The following is a 23,808-nucleotide window of genomic DNA, read 5'->3' as shown; positions in this document are numbered from 1 at the left end:
CTCATCAGTTTTGGTTGTGTATATCAGTGTTTTGGGTTCGCTGTAGACCGGAATCGTAGGATGTTGATGGTCAGTAACAGGTTGCGACCTTGAAACAGTGAGGAGTTGGAATACCAACGATGATAACTTATGACCCCGACCCAAGGTAATACTGCAAAGTAAAATGCGATTCTTTCCCTAGCGACACTTGATTCTTTCAAAGGAAAACAAAAAATATCTAAATTTCGTTTTGTTATTCAGAGCTGAAAAACCTGTTTTAATCCACCTAGCGGTGCAATTGTGCCTTTCTCAATCATGAACACGAGAATGTTTGTGTTGTTTATATTCATTAAAAGCTTTCAAATGGTATTAAGTCAGACCGGACTAAGTGACAAAATCTTGATTTCGAGAAAAAAACGAGTTTAAAGTTTGAATCGCAGCATCCTTTACATTATAATTGGAAATAATTTTTTTCCATAATTCTTGTTTATTGTTACATATTTAAAATCTGACAAAAGTCGGATGTAGCTGACGAAGTGGTTTATCCAGTGCTAACATTTTCTCATTTTTTGATGTTTTGCGACTTAGTCCGGTCTGACTTAACACCGACCATATATTACATTTTATTATTATACATGGCATGACAAATATTCAAGAAAAGAAATCATTATTCGAGTTCTAAAATTTTGCAAAAGAAAAAACAGCCACGGTAATATTGAACTGAAAAACACTTTTAATCAACCTAACAGTGTGATGAGACATTTCTTATAACTCTTATCACTCTCTTCGGATATTATATCGTTTGAGAACATTTAGAACTTGATGCTTCGCGATGTTTTTGATAACACATACTACATGGGATAATTGCAGGACTCAGAGAATCGCTCAAATCAGCATAGGACAACATCAGTGCTAGAAATATCAAACCAAATCAATGGGAAAGGGAAAAAATGGCCCATAAAATAGACATACAAATGAATTATTGCGAATGCTCTGTTAATAAAATATCTAAATTCCTCAATCAATGCATTGTGGTGGGAAAACTGAATTTTCCTAAAGGGGTTATGTATATTGTACTGAGCCCGAAAAAATCGAATTTTTTTTTGAATCGATTTGAAGTTTATATTTTACTCAAATTTCCAACGAGACTGAGAACTAAGAAATCAACGCTTTTTCTTGAAAAAAGCGATACTAGCAGTGACACCATTCAAAGAAAATCAACAGTGAATATTTCGAGACTTGGTTTTATTTCCTATTTAAGAACTATTGTGTTTTTTACATCCTAACATCCATGATTCAGTGATCGAAACCCAAAACTTCATGAAGTATTTGAAATTATTAAATTAAAATTTGTGTTTGCTATTGAAATTGACAAAATGATGGTATCGCCCATTTAGCTTTTTCGGTCCCACCTATCAGCATTTAAGTATCGCCCTTACGTTTTTTTACAATACCAATTTTTCAATTGGTGGGGGTTTGGTGAAAATCGATCTTACTGTCCAAACGGCATAATTCCGAAACCGTAATTTTTGAAGTTTTAAAATTACGCAGAATTAATTTTTTAGAAAATAGTAACAGAGTTCGTGTCTTTAGCGAATTTGTTGAGACTTTATTGTAGTCATGAATATTAACCTGAGAAAATTCACCATAAATATTCTTGGACGATATACCGTCAAAATTATTTTATCAAATGATGCGCAGTTTAACGTTTGTAAAACTCATCGAAGATACTAAACCTCCGAAATTGGAGGTTTCAAAATGATGTTATCTTGACCTTAAATTACTGTTTTTGAACATTTGACCTATACATATAATTGATCATACAACAAAAATCACATTCTCATCAAAATCGATCAGGACCTGCTAGAGTCGAATGGAAATCGTCATTTTTCATAAAATTCTCTCTACATTCGGAAAGTGTTATCCTCGTTATTAATCATATTACGTTTTCGTCTCAACTCGACGCATTCCCAAAATAAAAACCTGTTTTATTCCACCTAGTAGTGCGACTGTGCTTTTCTTATTTGTCCAGACTACGATTCCATGGCTGGTTATGTTCAATACAATGGTGGAAATGAATATTACATGTTCAGTACGATTTGCACATACATACAATGGATCGACAGCCACGATCTTGAGATACTATGGGTCGATACTGAAACATCGCTTGAAACCAGCGGCGGATCATGGAGAAAGATCCGGGAGGTCCGGGTCCTGTCAAAAATTTTCAACTTGTTAAGAAATTTTAAACTAGTTTTAATTTTAAAGTAGCAACCCCTCACTGCATACTCCCGCCGAGCCGGTATGATTAACGATTTTTAGAGTGATTACATGACCTTTCTATATGAGAAAGGCAAAAATGTACCAAAGTCCAAAAAATCATTTTTTGTCAAACATATTTTTTTTCGAGTTTACATCAAATCTCAATCTTTCATGAGCATGAGCATGAGCATGATGACTGCATAATTCGTAGTTGCTACTCCGTGATTGACCAGAACAAGCGAAATTGCACAGAGAATCAACAGATGGGGCCTGGGAGTAGCTATACATCCTCAATGTGCAAAACTCGAGAGTTCTATATTTTAAAATGTTAATAACGGCGCCGGCCACGTCCTTGCCATCGGGGTAGGAAAGGAATGTTAGTGTGGCAGACGTTGTTATGGAGACCGTGTATACCTCTGCATCTCCACGTTTGCCATGAAAAGGAGTTTTTGTTAGTGGGATGGGGTAAAGCGTTACACAAATCTGGATTCACCTTGATAAGCGATACGATCTATGCAACTCTCTGGAGTGTTATCATTTGCTTGTTGCTCTGAGCAGACGGCTGCCGAGAATTTGTGATAGATTTATAGTTTTTGAATTAATTCGGAAATACTTACTTTGCAAAAAAAAATACAATTTCAACTCCGGGGAACCGATTGCCGGGAGTGTTGCCTATGCTTAAATGAATAAATTTTTGCAGGTGACATGTGAACGAATTTATTATTTCCTGCCTCTTCCTTCCGGCGAAACACAAGCGTCCAAGAATAATACAATATAACATAAAGCCTAGACCAAGATTTTGTAACATAACATTTATAGTTTCTCGTCATTGATACTACTACAGGCAATGAAACGACAGTTATATATTGCTTTTTCTCCACGAATCATTGAATAAAATACAGATTTTTAAGAAATGAATGTTCGCGCGGGTTTTTAGACTAACTGGAATGCATTTTGAGCGGCACCACCTAAGTACCTAAAACGACCGGCTTTGTATGTCCGATATACAACCGATGACGCGCGCTTTACGCTAACTACTAGAAATAGAAGCAACACTGACGACAAGGAGAACGATAAGAATGCAATCTACTGAATCTAGCTAGAATAAGCAGAAAATGTAAGAAATGAAATCCCATCCCACAAGATCCCAATCGATCCCTCTACCGCTCCCTGAAAACCTCCCGAAACCCGCCCATCCTCTTGCGCTCCACAGTAGGGTCACCCCTGAATTTGCAGTATCTGGACATCTGTCCAATTAGACGTGCAAACACTTACATAAATGAAGATTTGTTAATACAAGTATTTTTGTGGTTTGTAAGCCCTGGTACTATTATAAGTAACGAGACGACAACTATGTATTGTTTTCCTTCGCTATTAGCGATTGCATATAATCGCAATCAATATTCGAACTTTTTTATGCTAACAGAGGTTCACGCAGCATCACACAAACATCACACCGAAACATGGGTGGAAATAACAAAAACAGCAAAATCACAAGGGACTGTCCTCGACCTGCCTGCGAAACTAAATTAATTCATATGAAACCGTTCAGTGAGAAGTTATACAGTGGAGACCCGATTCTATCAGCACCCGATTCTATCAGCCCCCGATTTTATCTACCTTCGACTTTATCAGCTTCATATGAAAATTGACAGTTGATAGTTTGATGGGCTCTAGCAGACGAACCAAGATGAACTCGTTTTAATCCTTTCCTGAGCATATACCTCATATCCTAGAGATCCGAAAGATGCAAAAATAAAAATATCAACCTTTTTAAACTTTGCGCTGTCAGACCTCCCTACGGGAAACCCAAAGTAAATAATCAGAAAAGGTTGCGAGGCTATATCCAAGCGCCGAAGAAGAATAGCTCAAGAGCCTCGGTTTATTAAAAAAAAAAACAGAAAAATACATGTCCCGATCCCATCAATGCATGCATGATGACATCAGAGAAAAAGCGACAGTTCAGCGAGCCTGTTTGCAAGGTGTCAGAAGCAAGGAAGTGTCCTCCCTGTCATCCGCTATGGCGATATACAGACGTTAAGTAGCCGCTTCTAGGCCCATGCTCTTGCATTGGGTTGTTTTGATTTGGTTGGCTAGGAAAAAATGGCCGCGTAGCAGGGACCTGGTTAAAAGCGAGTCGAACCTAGTTTCTCGTAGTGTTGTGGAATCAGATTGTCTAAGTCCATGCCAACAGGCTTTCTGATATGTTAACAAAGTAAGATAAGGCATCTTCATGCAATGCCCGATAATTTTTCAATCTGTACATGTATACCAGAGTGACATCATGACAGCGAATAAGACAAAGCCAACCAAGTATGTTCTGCGCTTAGTCAGATACCTGATCATCCCGAATATGACAGCTAGAGGAAATCAAGCAGTGTGCGTTAAATTTTCATGGGATTCCAGTTCCTTCTCTCGAGAGACCGCTTTATCACAGCTTATAAAGAACAGTTGCGCATAGAGTGAAGCCAAAAAAGCCCACCCATCGAGCACAATTGGAATCCATCTCTGATACCTCTGCAGCAATGCTGGACCCCAACCCCGCCCGACAGCACACCTTCCCCGGCCTCACCCTCTGCATACTCTTCGCGTACCTTTATTGAGTTCCTGTCGACCGGCCCCACGAACACCAAGGGAGTCTCCTGGCGGAAAACAATCCCACCCGCCAGGACTGCCACTACTTTTCAAAGAAAATCTGGCAGCTCAAACAAAAATGTCTGGAAAAAATCTGTCACTTGACAGCCACCTCAAAGCCATCGAAACCTGGCACACATTTTGGTCCTTATAGAGCATTAATCGATCCTTGTTTTGGAAAATATGACCCAGACTTCCAAAAATTGTGTGTAACAATCCAAGATTCATAAATGTGGCTGAATGAGAGGTTTATCCGTAAGCCGTAGAAAAGTCAATACTAAAGTCTTTGCGCTTTACCTTCGCTATACCACTAATACATGTTTGCTTGTTTACTCCTACTCTATTCATATCACTTCAAATACTGTACAATTGACATGATAAACACACAAAAACTAAGAGAAGCATACAGATTATGGTAATAAAATAATGAAAAAATAATCCCTTTTGTGTTTTCCATGTGAGAATTTTGGTCTCACCGATGCCACAGCTGCCGTAAAACAAAGATAATTTCACAACACTACATAAATATATCACATCACTTAAAATTCTCACACACGGTATATTCGTGCTCCATTTTGAAATATACATTGCAAGGAGGCTTGAACGTAAACACAGTATGGCGTCTCAACCAATTTTATCGCCCTTGACAAATCTCCGAATTACATCGAAAATGGGCCAGAATGTTCAAAACTTCATATTCCCTCAACTGCACGCCACTAGCCAAACACATTTCACTTTGTCGCACAGTAATATGATTTCTACATCAAATCTCAATGTTTCATGCATTATAAAGTCATTTGGCATCAAAAATACAAATTTGATTTTGAAAATTTTTCATTTCATTTGTGCAAATCGATCCAGCCATCTCTGATTAACAGAGGTCACATTTTTTTCCACTTACACACATACACACATACATACACACACAGACATTTTCCGAGCTCGACGAACTGAGTCGATTGGCATATGACACTCGGCCCTCCCGGTCGGGATTAGACTGACGAATTTTAAAGTGAATTGTTGCATTCTTTTGGTGAGCAGACATTAAATCAATTTTAACTTCGCTTTCTATTATATAAAGACCCTTACTACAGTACATCTCTACAAAAGCAAGCTCAATTTGAAAAGAAATCTGAGGATTATGATTGATTACAGAACTCTGGAATTTTCTATTGGAATGTTTTCAGGCAGGAATTTGATATTGATGCTATTAGACAAGTGTGAAATCAAGACCAATGGATCAGTTACATATCAGGATTCCATCCCGACAATTTATCAAAAGTCCTCATGATGTTTACAACAACAGGTTATCAATGTACGGATCAGATAATTGTTATTGTAATATTGAATTAAATCAGTCTGCATCAATAAATTGTCAACTTCAATCCAATTTTTTTATGTGGTGGGGGGGGGGGGGAAGTTGTATGGTGTTAAACCCCAAAACCTTCTCTTGGCTACGCCGTTGCTTGGAGTCATTTACTTCGCTTTCATTTTCCGATATGTTTCAGATCGATCCGATGGTTATAAGTTAGAAAAATTGCAGTCAGAAGGTTCGTACAAATGAACATTTTTGCACTGATAAGTTTCCAAGTTCCTTCCAGACAACTTGGAAGTGTTTGGTGATTATTTCTAGCGGTTGTAGATAGAAAAATGAAATACAAAATTCGTTTTATCGTAATAATGTTTGGCTTATTTCAATGGATTATTACTATATTGAACAATAAATAGGCGACATAGAGTAATCCACAAACAACAAGCCATAACTTTTAAAGTATTCAAAATAGATATTTGAAGTCTTCAGTAAAGTTATTCGCAAAAGTAAGAGCTACAAATTTGCTGAAGGCATCATTTCGATATAATCACTTCCAAGAAAATTTGTGAAAATATCTCACTCATAGGGTGATTAATCAGCAAAAGCACAATACCAAAAGAAAGGGTATATTACCTCCATTAAATCCTCCGAAGATACTATTGACCTAAAATAAGCCGTTTTGGCGTTAATAATAGAATACATGTTTTTGGTCATATTTCTGGCAATGGGAAATGATAAAAATCTGTCGTCCGCATTTAATGTTAAATATCTCTTTTGGTAATAGTCCGATTTTAACAATCTATAGCTTGTTCGAAAGGTATTTGTATAAGCTGCCTAAAAATATATAATATTGTTAATCTATATTGTCAATTTCGGCAAATAATTTTAAAAAAAACTGCAAAAAACGCCATTTTTACACATTCAAACATTCATATCTTGGAAACTAAACATCAGATTCAAAAACAAATTAATAGCGTTCTTACTGTTTGATAGTTCTTTCATTTAAAATTGGTTTGGATAAGATCGGTTCAGCCATTGCTGAGAAACACGAATGAGAGTTTGTCCGTTACACACACACACACACATACACACACACACACACAGACATTGTCCCAAATCGTCGAGCTGAGTCGATTGGTATATAACCCTCCGGACCTCGGAAAAAATCTTGATAGTTTGAGCGAATTCTATACATTCCTTTTATAAGAAATGCAAAAAGGTGCAAAATCGGCAAAGTCCCAAAAAGTCGATTTTTATAAAAAAAAATTTTTTCGTGATAACATAGAATCTCGACGTTTGATGCATTTTAAAGATGTTTGGCATCAAAACTACGAATTCGATTCCTGAAATTTCATGGGGTCCTCCCTTTGAAAAAAATTTTGTGTTCCGGCTTATATGGGAATTTCACATGTGGCCGGACGGTTCAGTCTATATTTCCGGAACCATATAAGCGATCCGTGCGAAATTTTATAGACATCTGTGGGGATAATATAGCTATCTTTGTGACTAAGTTTATGAAAATCGGCCCAACCATTTCCGAGAAACTGATACGAGTTTGCTAGTTTTGAAAGATGGCCGCTCTTCCCGGGCCCTTCCGGAACCGTCTATTTTGGTCAATGTAGTCAACGAAAGTTTGTTTGGCCGTCGGTGATCTAGAACTGCAAATTTAAGTTGTTTGAGAGACATTTTAGCGAAATTTTTACCTTTTTTGCTTTCATCGGAGTATCGTTTTGAATCACAATTTGCTATGTGATCGCACGCCACAACCCGTAACTCCGGAACCGGAAGTCGGTTCGGGATAAAATTAAATAGCCATTTACGGGGACGCAACATCTTTAATTTGAGACTAAGTTTGGTTGATTCGGTCCAGCCATCTCCGAGAAACCGTGGTGACTGTTATTCTGAATTTGGATACTTCCGCCGGGGCTTCCGGAACCGATGATGGTGGCCAATGTGACCAAAGAGACTTTGAGTGGCTGTTAGTGACCTAGTAATACAAATCGAAGCAGTTGTGGTCACATTTTGGAAAAAAATTTCACCATTATACATTCATTGCAGAATTTATTAAAATCGACATTTTCTACGTGATCGTACTCATCACCCTGTAATTCCGGAACCGGAAGTCGGATCCATTAGAAATTCTATAGCAGCTTATGGGAACGTTTCACCTTTCATTTGGGCTAATTTTATGAAAATCGGTTCAGCCATCTCTGAGAAAAGTGAGTGAGAATGTGTTCGCGCACACACACAGACGCACATGCACACACATACATACATTCACACACAGACATTTGCCGAACTCGACGAACTGAATCGAATGGTATATGTCACTCGGCCCTCCGGGCCTCCGTTAAAAAGTCGGTTTTCAGAGCAATTGCAATACCTTTCTATTGAGAAATGTAAAAATAAGAAGTGATCAGTCAATTTTTGTTCCTGAATATTTGGTTCAGAGGTACGCGTCAATTAACTAGTGTTGGGTATTTGCGATTTTGAAAAAAATATTAGCTTCACTAATATTTTTTACCCGAGTTGTGGGAGAGTGTAACAAGTGGTTTAGTTTCGTCCAAGACTGTTGAGATTTTCGCGTTTCGTAATATGTGTATGTATATATGTAGTCAGTGTCAAGAAAATAAATGTAAGATCTTACGGTAAGCAGCCCACCCAACACCCACGCAGCCATCCACAACATGCAATAATTTCCACCACTCACTACTGGTAGCGCATATCGAAGGAAGTAGGCGGCCATGGATGGTGGCGATAACAACATTCCTATAGGGGCAGAATGGGGCGGAATATGTGGACGACTGAGGGGTCAACGGTCGAAGTTAGAGGTGAACGACCAGGATTAAGAACGCCATTAGCCTGGTAACCACCTACCAAAGCGATACGAAAAGTTAAGTGAAAGATAAAGTTTCGAGTTAAGGATAGAATTAAAAGTGATTAAGTTTTGAAAAGTTACAAGCAAACTCCTAGAAAGTGAGTGACGAAGGAAGGAGTAAGTGAATGCAAAGACCGCCGGAGTTTCCCGACCCGCCAACCATCATAAAAGTGCGATATAATTGCGACCGCCATCGCGGAGTTAACGCCGACGCCATTCTTATCGGCATCCTTAAGGCTGCCTGGATACGTTACCACATTCAGGCCAGCGCAGCAAGGTTACCAAGGTCCTTCTGCAGGCAACGAGACGTCGCTTACCCGGAGCCAAACCCCGTGGCAGCCGAGAGCTACGAGGAGCTAAACCGTGGACACCAACGAGTTCGACGACGAAGAAGCAGTAGCAGAAGGGGCCCCGAATCAACAGCAGCTGTAGTGTCGCCATCGGCACCCGAGGTAGGAGTAGCCTAAGAAAGTGGGTGGAAAAAGTGCACAACCAGAAGAATAAAAAGTGACATCGATATCCCGAACAAGTGTTTTCTTGACAATAGTTCGCGATCGCAAGCCTTCCCTGAGAAGTGTAGAGGGGGGTCTCAAAAGTGCTGGGAGTAACGACCCCGCCAGTTACATGCTCTTTAAACGTCACATGGGATAAGCTGCAATGTGTGAGTCCGAGCAACTGATCCATTCTTACGTCCACGATAAAGAGTTATAAGCAATTGAGTGCTACTATTTTTTGGAACATAGCCTTCAGAATGATTCAATATTCATCCATTCCTGGCCCAGTGTACCCATGCGAAAAGACGGTACTGGAAGCTATATAGCATCGATGCGTATCGAAATCCTCAAAATAATCGTTATAATAATACCCTGTAAGTATTGCATGATTTAAAATTTGATATCTGGGAAAATCGTGGGGTACCCACAGTGTCGGGCTTACCACCAGTTCCCCTACAAAAGTTTTGATCAGTTCGCTTCACCCAGATATCTAAAAAATCGCAAAAAGTGTTTTTTCGCGCTTAAACCCTTGCTCTCCCCCTCCCGCTCCCTTCACAAAATTTTTCTGAAATGAAGTAATTCTCAAGTATTTTAAATTTTTCTTTAACAACACAATTAAACTCTTTTATTATGAAATTGTTCACGTTTCTCCATCAAGAATAATAGGTTTTTCAAAAGACCCACTAAATTTCCTGTGACTTTTCCTTTGACATTTACGCGATATTGTAATCCACTTGAAAGCTACATGTAAACAACCAAAATATGATTCACCTATAGGGTGTGATGATTAAACTACACAGTTGAATCATATTTTGGTTGTTTCCTTGTAGCTTTCAAATGGATTCAATATCGCCTTGATGTCAAAGGAAATGTTACAGAAAATTTCATGGGTCTTTTGAACAACCATTGTGTTGATAAAGCAAAATATAAAACATCTCGAGAACTACAACGTTTTAGAAAATGTTTGTGAACAGCATTTTGATTTGAAATTTCATTAAATATTTAATAAGAAAAATGCATTTTTGACTTCTAATAGTATGAATTAAAAAAATATGTTAAAAGTTGTTGTTTTCGAAAAACTTTTTTAGTGAAAGCTTCTCCATGATCCAAATTCACTAAAAAGTTTTCTTTACATCTCTTACACGATAAACATAGTTTATGATAGGGAAACGCGATTAATTTTTAAAAAGGGCCTAATTGCACGAATTAATTGTTTTTGTTGCAGCAAAATTCCAAATATCTCGACAACTAGGGGAGCCCTGGGCTAGTTGGCGGTTGGGGTAAGTTGGCAGAATCCTTTTTTCTCTGTTTCTATTAGACATATAGCACTGCCTCTTCTTGTGTACCTCAAGTTATGTGAATCCCGTTATTCAATGTGTTTTTGTTGCAAAACGATTTGTTTGGTGGAAGTTGTGGGTGATATTGTGTTTTCGAGCATACCAAGTAAATTTTCTAAATTTTAAATACTTTGCGTTATTTAGGGTGATTTTCAATCTATTTCCCGAATGATTATATTTTTCGATAGCGCGTGAAAAGAGCTTTCAGTGTCCGTATAGATATTACATCTATCCAAAAGCAAAAGTTATTTTTTAAATAGTTTTTAATAAAATATGCGGTTGGGGTAAGTTGGCGGTGCTACACGCGGCGCAAGTTAGCGGTACTATTTACAGTGCAAAAAGTTATCAAAAAAATTTATTTTTGGAATTCACTCCAAAGTAAGAAAATCTTTTTGCCTTTCTCAATAGAAAGGTATTGCAATTGCTCTGAAAACCGACTTTTTAACGGAGGCCCGGAGGGCCGAGTGACATATACCATTCGATTCAGTTCGGCAAATGTCTGTGTGTGTATGTATGTGTGTATGTATGTATGTGTGTGTATGTGCGTATGTGTGTGTGTATGTGACCAAAAATGTCACTCATTTTTCTCAGAGATAGCTGAACCGATTTTGACAAACTTAGTCTCAAATGAAAAGTGCAACGTTCCCATAGGCTGCTATTGAATTTCTAATGGATCCGACTTCCGGTTCCGGAATTACAGGGTGATGAGTACGAACACGCAGAAAACGTCGATTTTAATAAATTCTGCAATGAATGTATAAAGGTGAAAATTTTTCCAAAATATGACCACAACTGCTTCGATTTGTAGTATTAGGTCACTTATATTCATTCAAAGTCTATTTGGCCACATTGGCCACCGTCATCGGTTCCGGAAGCCCCGGCGGAAGTATCTAAATTCAGAATAACAGTCACATCGGTTTCTCGGAGATGGCTAGACCGATTCGACTAAACTTGGCCTCAAATGAAAGGTATTGTGTCCCCGTAAATGGCTATTTAATTTCATCTCGATCCGACTTCCGGTTCCGGAGTTACAGGTTGTGGCGTGCGATCACATAGCAAACTCCGATGAAAGCAAAAAAGGTAAAAATTTCGCTAAAATGTCTCTCAAACAACTTAAATTTGCTGTTCTAGGTCACCGACGGCCAACCAAACTTTCGTTGACTACATTGACCACCATAGACGGTTCCGGAAGTGCCCGGGAAGAGCGGCCATCTTTCAAAATTTACAAACTCACATCAGTTTCCCGGAAATGGTTAGGCCGATTTTCACAAACTTAGTCCCAAATGATAGCTATAATATCCCCATAGATGTCTATAAAATTTCGTACGGATCGCTTATATGGGTCCGGAAATATAGACTAAATCGTCCAGTTACATATGAAATTCCCATATAAGCCGGAACTCAAACTTTTTTTTCAAAGGGGGGACCTCATGAAATTTCAGAAATCGAATTCGTATTTTTGATGCCAAACATCTTTAAAATGCATGAAACGTCGAGATTTTATGTAATCTCGAAAATTTTTTTTTTATAAAAATCGACTTTTTGGGACTTTGCCGATTTTGCACCTTTTTGCCTTTCTCAATAGAGAGGTATTGCAATTGATCTGAAAACCGACTTTTTAACGGAGATCCGAAGGGCCGAGTGACATATACCATTCGATTCAGTTCGTCGAGTTCGGCAGGTGTGTATGTGACCAAAAATGTCACTCATTTTTCTCAGAGATGGCTGAACCAATTTTGACAAACTTAGTCTCAAATGAAAGGTGCAATGTTCCCATAGGCTGCTATTGAGTTTCTAATGGATCCGACTTCCGGTTCCGGAATTACAGGGTGATGAGTACGAACACGCAGAAAATGTCGATTTTAATAAATTCTGCAATGAATGTATAACGGTGAAAATTTTTCCAAAATATGACCACAACTGCTTCGATTTGTTGTATTAGGTCACTAACATCCAGAATAACAGTCACATCGGTTTCTCGGAGATGGCTACACCGATTCGACTAAACTTGGTTTCAAATGAAAGGTATTGTGTCCCCGTAAATGGCTATTTAATTTCATCTCGATCCGACTTCCGGTTCCGGAGTTACAGGTTGTGGCGTGCGATCATATAGCAAATTGTGATTCAAACCGATACTCCGATGAAAGCAAAAAAGGTAAAAATTTCGCTAAAATGTCTCTCAAACAACTTAAATTTGCTGTTCTAGGTCACCGACGGCCAACCAAACTTTCGTTGACTACATTGACCACCATAGACGGTTCCGGAAGTGCCCGGGAAAAGCGGCCATCTTTCAAAATTTACGAACTCACATCAGTTTCCCGGAAATTGTTGGGCCAATTTTCACAAACTTAGTCCCAAATGATAGCTATAATATCCCCATAGATGTCTAAAAATTTCGTACGGATCACTTATACGGGTCCGGAAATATAGACTAAATCGTCCGGTCACATATGAAATTCCCATATAAGCCGGAACTCAATTATTTTTTTTTTCAAAGGGGGGACCTCATGAAATTTCAGAAATCGAATTCGTATTTTTGATGCCAAACATCTTTAAAATGCATGAAACGTCGAGATTTTATGTTATCTCCAAAATTTTTTTTTATAAAAATCGACTTTTTGGGACTTTGCCGATTTCGTACCTTTTGCCTTTCTCATATAAAGAAAGGCTATGCAATCACTGTAAAAATCGACTTTTTAACCGAACCCCGAAGGGCCGAGTGTCATACACCATTCGATTCAGTTCGTCGAGATCGGCAAATGTCTGTGTGTGTGTATGTATGTGTATGTGTGTGTGTGTATGTGTGTGTGTGTCATTTAAACTCACACAATTTTCTCAGAGATGGCTGAACCGATTTTCGCAAACTTAGTTTCATCTGAAAGGTATAACGCTCCCATAAGCTGCTATTGAATTTTTAGTTGATCCGACTTCCAATTCCGGAATTACAGGGTGGTGAGCACGATCACGCAGAAAATGTCGATTTTAATAAATTCTGCAATGAATGTATAAAGGTGAAAATTTTTCCAAAATATGACCACAACTGCTTCGATTTGTAGTATTAGGTCACTAACATCCATTCAAAGTCTTTTTGGCCCCATTGGCCACCATCATCGGTTCTGGATGCCCCGGCGGAAGTATCCAAATTCAGAATAACAGTCACATCGGTTTCCCGGAGATGGCTAGACCGATTCAACCAAACTTAGTCTCAAATGAAAGGTGTTGCGCCTTCGTAAATGGTTATTTAATTTCATCCCGATCTGACTTCCGGTTCCGGAGTTACAGGTTGTGGCGTGCGATCACATAGCAAATTGCGATTCAAATCGATACTCCGATGAAAGCAAAAAAGGTAAAAATTTCGCTAAAATGTCTCTCAAACAACTTAAATTTGCTGTTCTAGGTCATCGACGGCCAACCAAACTTTCGTTGACTACATTGACCACCATAGACGGTTCCGGAAGTGCCCGGGAAAAGCGGCCATCTTTCAAAATTGACGTACTCACATCAGTTTCCCGGAAATGGTTGGGCCGATTTTCACAAACACTGTCCCAAATGATAGCTATAGTATCCCCACAGATGTCTATAAAATTTCGTACGGATCGCTTGGATGCGTCCGGAAATATAGACTAATCCATCCGGTCACATATGAAATTCCCATATAAGCCGGAACTCAAATTTTTTTGTCAAAGGGGGGACCCCATGAAATTTCAGAAATCAAATTCGTTTTTGATGCCAAACATCTTTAAAATGCATGAAACGTCGAGATTTTATGTTATCTCGAAAATTTTTTTTTTTATGAAAATCGACTTTTTGGGACTGCCGATTTCGCACCTTTTTGCCTTTCTCATATAAAGAAAGGCTATGCAATCACTGTAAAAATCGACTTTTTAACCGAGGCCCGGAGGGCCGAGTGTCATACACCATTCGATTCAGTTCGTCGAGATCGGCAAATGTCTGTGTGTGTGTATGTGTGTGTATGTGTGTGTATGTGTGTGTGTGTGTGTGTCATTTAAACACACACAATTTTCTCAGAGATGGCTGAACCGATTTTCGCAAACTTAGTTTCATCTGAAAGGTATAACGCTCCCATAAGCTGCTATTGAATTTTTAGTTGATCCGACTTCCGGTTCCGGAGTTACGGGTTGAAGAGTGCGGTCACACAGCAAATTCCCATATAAACTGGTACCACCATGATGTTCAAATGATGTAAAACATATTAAAATTGATGTAACATTACTCTAGTTTGCGGGTCTGGATCACTAATGATCAATCAAAGCAGCTTTGACCACATTGGTCACCTATGACGGTTCATGACGCCCCCGGGGAACCCGCCAAGTTCCTAAGCTAATATCACACCCATTCCCCAACGAATTCTCTACCGATTTTTACAAACTTGATTTCAAATGAAAGATACAGTAATGTCATTGACTGCTGCTGAATTTCATTCTGTTCTGACTCTTGCTTCCGGAGTTACAGGGGTGTTAGTAAGGATACACTGGAATTTCCCATATAAATCGGTACAATCGTAATACCTCAGAGGCTAAAAACTATTGAAATGGTCACCAAATTACTTCTAATCGCAGATCTAGATCACTGATTGCCAATCAAACATTCTTTGAATATATTGTCCACTATCGACGATTCCGGAAGTCCGGAATTCCGGGCATATTCCACAATTAAAGTCACATCGGTTCTTCGGTGATGACTGAACCGATTTTCTCAAACCAAGTCTCAAATGGAAGGCAAAATATGCAGTTGAGTATTACGTCGCCGCCCCTCCTACCCCCGCCTTGCCCTTACACCTCCCTCCTTCATCACTCCCCTCCCCTTGGACCACCCTCACGCCCGCATTTCCTTCATCTACCCCTTATACCGAAATAAGCTGAAGGATTTCTGACGCATCCTCCACTCTCACTCTACTAACCCTCCATTCCCTCCACTTTCAAACCCATTCCACCAACATTTCAAAATATAATTACATGAAGATAACATTGAACTCATGCTGATTAAAGTAATTAAATACTATTCTTTTGCCTTTCTCATATAGAAAGGTTATGCAATTGCTCCAAAAACCGACTTCCTAACCGGAGGGTCGAGTCTCATATAACATTCGACTCAGTTCGCCGAGATCGCAAAATATCTGTGTGTATGTATGTGTGTTTGTATGTGCGTATGTATGTGTGCATGTATGTATGTATGTATGTATGTATGTATGTATGTATGTATGTATGTATGTATGTATGTATGTATGTATGTATGTATGTATGTATGTGTGTGTGTGTATGTGCGGATTTGTTAACAAAATGTCCACATCGGTTTCTCGGAGATGGTTGAACCGATTTTTAGAAACTAAGATTCAAATGAAAGGTATACTATTCTCATAGGTTGCTATTGAATTTCATTTTCAACCGACATCTTGTTCCGGATTACGAGTTGAAGAGTATGGTTACAAAACAAAATTTGTTGATTTGTCCACATCGGTTTCTCGGAATTTTCTGAACCGATTTTGACAAACTTGATTTTAAATGGAAGGTCCATCAGCTGCTGTTGAATTTTGTGTGGATCCGAGTTCTGGTTCCTGAATTACAGGGTGATACGTACGATCACGCAGCAAATCTTGATTCTAACGAATTCTGCGATGAATGTAAAAAGGTAAAATTTTTGCCTTTCTCAATAGAAAGGTATTGCAATTGCTCTGAAAACCGACTTTTTAACGGAGGCCCGGAGGGCCGAGTGGCATATACCATTCGATTCAGTTCGTCGAGTTCGGCAAATGTCTGAGTGTGTGTATGTATGTGTGTGTATGTGCGTCTGTGTGTGTATGTGACCAAAAATGTCACTCATTTTTCTCAGAGCTGGCTGAACCGATTTTGACAAACTTAGTCTCAAATGAAAGATACAATGTTCCCATAGGCTGCTATTGAATTTCTGATGGATCCGACTTCCGGTTCCGGAATTACAGGGTGGTGAGCACGATCACGCAGAAAATGTCGATTTTAATAAATTCTGCAATGAATGTATAAAGGTGAAAATTTTTCCAAAATATGGCCACAACTGCTTCGATTTGTAGTATTAGGTCACTAACATCCATTCAAAGTCTTTTTGGCCCCATTGGCCACCATCATCGGTTCTGGAAGCCCCGGCGGAAGTATCCAAATTCAGAATAACAGTCACATCGGTTTCCCGGAGATGGCTAGACCGATTCAACCAAACTTAGTCTCAAATGAAAGGTGTTGCGCCTTCGTAAATGGTTATTTAATTTCATCCCGATCTGACTTCCGGTTCCGGAGTTACAGGTTGTGGCGTGCGATCACATAGCAAATTGCGATTCAAATCGATACTCCGATGAAAGCAAAAAAGGTAAAAATTTCGCTAAAATGTCTCTCAAACAACTTAAATTTGCTGTTCTAGGTCATCGACGGCCAACCAAACTTTCGTTGACTACATTGACCACCATAGACGGTTCCGGAAGTGCCCGGGAAAAGCGGCCATCTTTCAAAATTGACGTACTCACATCAGTTTCCCGGAAATGGTTGGGCCGATTTTCACAAACACTGTCCCAAATGATAGCTATAGTATCCCCACAGATGTCTATAAAATTTCGTACGGATCGCTTGGATGCGTCCGGAAATATAGACTAATCCATCCGGTCACATATGAAATTCCCATATAAGCCGGAACTAAATTTTTTTTCAAAGGGGGGACCCCATGAAATTTCAGAAGTCAAATTCATTTTTGATGCCAAACATCTTTAAAATGCATGAAACGTCGAGATTTTATGTTATCTCGAAAATTTTTTTTATGAAAATCGACTTTTTGGGACTGCCGATTTCGCACCTTTTTGCCTTTCTCATATAAAGAAAGGCTATGCAATCACTGTAAAAATCGACAGTTCGTCGAGATCGGCAAATGTCTGTGTGTGTATGTATGTATGTGTGTGTGTATGTGTGTGTGTGTATGTGTGTGTGTCATTTAAACTCACACAATTTTCTCAGAGATGGCTGAACCGATTTTCGCAAACTTAGTTTCATCTGAAAGGTATAACGCTCCCATAAGCTGCAATTGAATTTTTAGTTGATCCGACTTCCGGTTCCGGAGTTACGGGTTGAAGAGTGCGGTCACACAGCAAATTCCCATATAAACTGGTACCACCATGATGTTCAAATGATGTAAAACATATTAAAATTGATGTAACATTACTCTAGTTTGCGGGTCTAGATCACAAATGATCAATCAAAGCAGCTTTGACCACATTGGCCACCTATGACGGTTCATGACGCCCCCGGGGAACCCGCCAAGTTCCTAAGCTAATATCACACCCATTCCCCAACGAATTCTCTACCGATTTTTACAAACTTGATTTCAAATGAAAGATACAGTAATGTCATTGACTGCTGCTGAATTTCATTCTGTTCTGACTCTTGCTTCCGGAGTTACAGGGGTGTTAGTAAGGATACACTGGAATTTCCCATATAAATCGGTACAATCGTAATACCTCAGAGGCTAAAAACTATTGAAATGGTCACCAAATTACTTCTAATCGCAGATCTAGATCACTGATTGCCAATCAAACATTCTTTGAATATATTGTCCACTATCGACGATTCCGGAAGTCCGGAATTCCGGGCATATTCCACAATTAAAGTCACATCGGTTCTTCGGTGATGACTGAACCGATTTTCTCAAACCAAGTCTCAAATGGAAGGCAAAATATGCAGTTGAATATTACGTCGCCGCCCCTCCTACCCCGCCTTGCCCTTACACCTCCCTCCTTCATCACTCCCCTCCCCTTGGACCACCCTCACGCCCGCATTTCCTTCATCCACCCCTTATACCGAAATAAGATGAAGGATTTCTGACGCATCCTCCTCTCTCACTCTACTAACCCCCCATTCCCTCCACTTTCAAACCCATTCCACCAACATTTCAAAATATAATTACATGAAGATAACATTGAACTCATGCTGATTAAGGTAATTAAATACTATTCTTTTGCCTTTCTCATATAGAAAGGTTATGCAATTGCTCCAAAAACCGACTTCCTAACCGAAGCCCGGAGGGCCGATTCTCATATAACATTCGACTCAGTTCGCCGAGATCGCAAAATATCTGTGTGTATGTATGTGTGTTTGTATGTGCGTATGTATGTGTGCATGTATGTATGTATGTATGTATGTATGTATGTATGTATGTATGTATGTATGTATGTATGTATGTATGTATGTATGTATGTATGTATGTATGTATGTATGTATGTATGTATGTATGTATGTATGTATGTATGTATGTATGTATGTATGTATGTATGTATGTATGTATGTATGTATGTATGTATGTATGTATGTATGTATGTATGTATGTATGTATGTATGTATGTATGTATGTATGTATGTATGTATGTATGTATGTATGTATGTATGTGTGTGTATGTGCGGATTTGTTAACAAAATGTCCACATCGGTTTCTCGGAGATGGTTGAACCGATTTTTAGAAACTAAGATTCAAATGAAAGGTATACTATTCTCATAGGTTGCTATTGAATTTCATTTTCAACCGACATCTTGTTCCGGATTACGAGTTGAAGAGTATGGTTACAAAACAAAATTTGTTGATTTGTCCACATCGGTTTCTCGGAATTTTCTGAACCGATTTTGACAAACTTGATTTTAAATGGAAGGTCCATCAGCTGCTGTTGAATTTTGTGTGGATCCGAGTTCTGGTTCCTGAATTACAGGGTGATACGTACGATCACGCAGCAAATCTCGATTCTAACGAATTCTGCGATGAATGTAAAAAGGTAAAATTTTTGCCTTTCTCAATAGAAAGGTATTGCAATTGCTCTGAAAACCGACTTTTTAACGGAGGCCCGGAGGGCCGAGTAGCATATACCATTCGATTCAGTTCGTCGAGTTCGGCAAATGTCTGAGCGTGTGTATGTATGTGTGTATGTATGTATGTGTGTGTATGTGCGTCTGTGTGTGTGTGTTTGTGACCAAAAATGTCACTCATTTTTCTCAGAGCTGGCTGAACCGATTTTGACAAACTTAGTCTCAAATGAAAGATACAATGTTCCCATAGGCTGCTATTGAATTTCTGATGGATCCGACTTCCGGTTCCGGAATTACAGGGTGGTGAGCACGATCACGCAGAAAATGTCGATTTTAATAAATTCTGCAATGAATGTATAAAGGTGAAAATTTTTCCAAAATATGACCACAACTGCTTCGATTTGTAGTATTAGGTCACTAACATCCATTCAAAGTCTTTTTGGCCCCATTGGCCACCATCATCGGTTCTGGAAGCCCCGGCGGAAGTATCCAAATTCAGAATAACAGTCACATCGGTTTCCCGGAGATGGCTAGACCGATTCAACCAAACTTAGTCTCAAATGAAAGGTGTTGCGCCTTCGTAAATGGTTATTTAATTTCATCCCGATCTGACTTCCGGTTCCGGAGTTACAGGTTGTGGCGTGCGATCACATAGCAAATTGCGATTCAAACCGATACTCCGATGAAAGCAAAAATGGTAAAAATTTCGCTAAAATGTCTCTCAAACAACTTAAATTTGCTGTTCTAGGTCATCGACGGCCAACCAAACTTTCGTTGACTACATTGACCACCATAGACGGTTCCGGAAGTGCCCGGGAAAAGCGGCCATCTTTCAAAATTGACGTACTCACATCAGTTTCCCGGAAATGGTTAGGCCGATTTTCACAAACACTGTCCCAAATGATAGCTATAGTATCCCCACAGATGTCTATAAAATTTCGTACGGATCGCTTGGATGCGTCCGGAAATATAGACTAATCCATCCGGTCACATATGAAATTCCCATATAAGCCGGAACTCAAATTTTTTTGTCAAAGGGGGGACCCCATGAAATTTCAGAAATCAAATTCGTTTTTGATGCCAAACATCTTTAAAATGCATGAAACGTCGAGATTTTATGTTATCTCGAAAATTTTTTTTTTATGAAAATCGACTTTTTGGGACTGCCGATTTCGCACCTTTTTGCCTTTCTCATATAAAGAAAGGCTATGCAATCACTGTAAAAATCGACTTTTTTACCGAGGCCCGGAGGGCCGAGTATCATACACCATTCGATTCAGTTCGTCGAGATCGGCAAATGTCTGTGTGTGTATGTATGTGTGTGTATGTGTGTGTGTGTGTGTGTGTATGTGTGTGTGTCATTTAAACTCACACAATTTTCTCAGAGATGGCTGAACCGATTTTCGCAAACTTAGTTTCATCTGAAAGGTATAACGCTCCCATAAGCTGCTATTGAATTTTTAGTTGATCCGACTTCCGGTTCCGGAGTTACGGGTTGAAGAGTGCGGTCACACAGCAAATTCCCATATAAACTGGTACCACCATGATGTTCAAATGATGTAAAACATATTAAAATTGATGTAACATTACTCTAGTTTGCGGGTCTGGATCACTAATGATCAATCAAAGCAGCTTTGACCACATTGGCCACCTATGACGGTTCATGACGCCCTCGGGGAACCCGCCAAGTTCCTAAGCTAATAGCACACCCATTCCACAACGAATGCTCTACCGATTTTTACGAACTTAATTTCAAATGAAAGATACAGTAATGCCATTGACTGCTGCTGAATTTCATTCGGTTCTGACTCTTGCTTCCGGAGTTACAGGGGTGTTAGTAAGGATACACTGGAATTTCCCATATAAATCGGTACAATCGTAATACCTCAGAGGCTAAAAACTATTGAAATGGTCACCAAATTACTTCTAATCGTAGATCTAGATCACTGATTGCCAATCAAACATTCTTTGAATATATTGTCCACTATCGACGATTCCGGAAGTCCGGAATTCCGGGCATATTCCACAATTAAAGTCACATCGGTTCATCGGTGATGACTGAACCGATTTTCTCAAACCAAGTCTCAAATGGAAGGCAAAATATGCAGTTGAGTATTGCGTAGCCGCCCCTTCCCCCCCCCCCCCTCCCCACCTTGCCCTTACACCTCCCTTAATCACTCCCCTCTTCTTGGATCACCCTCACGCCCAGATTTCCTTCATACACCCCGTATACCGAAATAAGATGAAGGATTTCTGACGCATCCTCCACACCCACTCTACTAAACCCCCATTCCCTACACGTTCAAACGCATTCCACCAACCTTTGCAAATAATAATCACATGAATATAACATTGAACTCATGCTTATTAAGCTAATTAAATATTATTCTTTTGCCTTTTTTATATAGAAAGGTTATGCAATTGCTCCAAAAACCGACTTTCTAACCGAGGCCCGGAGGGCCGAGTCTCATATAACATTCGACTCAGTTCGCCGAGATCGCAAAATATCTGTGTGTATGTATGTGTGTATGTATGTATGTGTGTATGTGTATGTGTGTATGTATGTGTGTGTATGTGCGGATTTGTTAACAAAATGTCCCCATCGGTTACTCGGAGATGGCTGAACCGATTTTTACAAACTAAGATTCAAATGAAAGGTATAATATTCCCATAGGTTGCTATTGAATTTCATTTTCAACCGACATCTTGTTCCGAATTACGAGTTGAAGAGTATGGTTACAAAACAAAATTTGTTGATTTTTCCAAATCGGTTTCTCGGAATTTTCTGAACCGATTTTGACAAACTTAATTTTAAATGAAAGGTCCATCAGCTGCTGTTGAATTTTGTGTGGATCCGAGTTCTGGTTCCTGAATTACAGGGTGATACGTACGATCACGCAGCAAATCCCGATTCTAACGAATTCTGCGATGAATGTAAAAAGGTGATTTTTTTTCCAAAATGTAAACACAACTGTTGAATTTGTAGATCTAGGTCCCCAACAGTCATTCAAAGTCTCTTTGGCCACACTGGCCACCATCGACGGATCCGGAAGCATCCAAAGTCAGAATAACGGTTATATTGGTTTCTCGAAAATGGCTAGATTTGCTCAACTTAGTCTCAAATGAAAGGTGTTGCGTCCCCAGAAACTGATATTAAATTCCATCTCCATCCGACTTCCAGCACCGGAGTTACGGGTTGTGGAGGTCGATCACATAGAAAACTCCGATTCAAACCGATACCGTGATGAATGCAAAAAGGTGCTCTTATATATACTTACCAAGTGTAATAAGAATGAAAGACATTTCCATAAAGTTATATTGTACGAACCAGCTATTAAATCATAATTTGGAGAAATGAGAAAGGCACAATTGCACCTCTAGGTGGATTAAAACAGGTTTTTCAATTTAATATTAATGTAGCTGTTTTTTCTTTTACAAAATTTTAGAACTCGAATAGTGATTTTTCTTGTATATTTGTCATGTCATGTATAATAATAAAATGTAATATATTCATTTGAAAGCTTTTAATAAATATAAACAACGCAAACATTCACGTGTTCATGATTGAGAAAGGCACAATTGCACCGCTAGGTGGATTAAAATAGGTTTTTTCAGTTCAATATTACCGTAGCTGTTTTTTTCTTTTTCTAAATTTTAGAACTCGAATAATGATTTATTTTCCTGTATATAGTCGTCATGTGATGTATAATAATAAAATGTAATATATGCATTTAAAAGCTTTTAATGAATATAAACAACGCACATATTCTCGTGATTCATGATTGAGAAAGGCACAATTGCACCGCTAGGTGGATTAAAATAGGTTTTTCTTGTGTATCTCGCCAATAATGTAGGAGACATTTATTCCGACCAATTGCATGAAGAATTCCAAAAAATTGCTTTTGAATAGGGAGTACGCGGCAAAGTCAAAATGCCGGGGTATTGAAACTGAAATATAATAGCACATGTCGGTTAATATAAGGGAATGTAGTCTAGCTTGGGATGGGTTTGTTTAGAGGCTGATATCTTGTTTCCATGACAATATTTTTTAGCTTGTAGTACACTATTTTGTAGATATATTATGTGG

At 38.9% G+C, this 23,808-nt stretch overlaps 1 protein-coding gene across 4 annotated transcripts in view; it reads right to left on the bottom strand.

Annotated features, from left to right (window-relative positions):
* The window catches only part of LOC131684009 (regucalcin-like), a 571,198-nt gene that overhangs the window by 214,813 nt on the left and 332,577 nt on the right, over window positions 1-23,808 (bottom strand). The window lies entirely within an intron of this gene.

Source organism: Topomyia yanbarensis, chromosome 1 (genome assembly GCF_030247195.1).
Source record: "Topomyia yanbarensis strain Yona2022 chromosome 1, ASM3024719v1, whole genome shotgun sequence".
NCBI classification, from domain to species: domain Eukaryota; kingdom Metazoa; phylum Arthropoda; class Insecta; order Diptera; family Culicidae; genus Topomyia; species Topomyia yanbarensis.
This window is presented reverse-complemented; position numbering and strand designations above follow the sequence as displayed.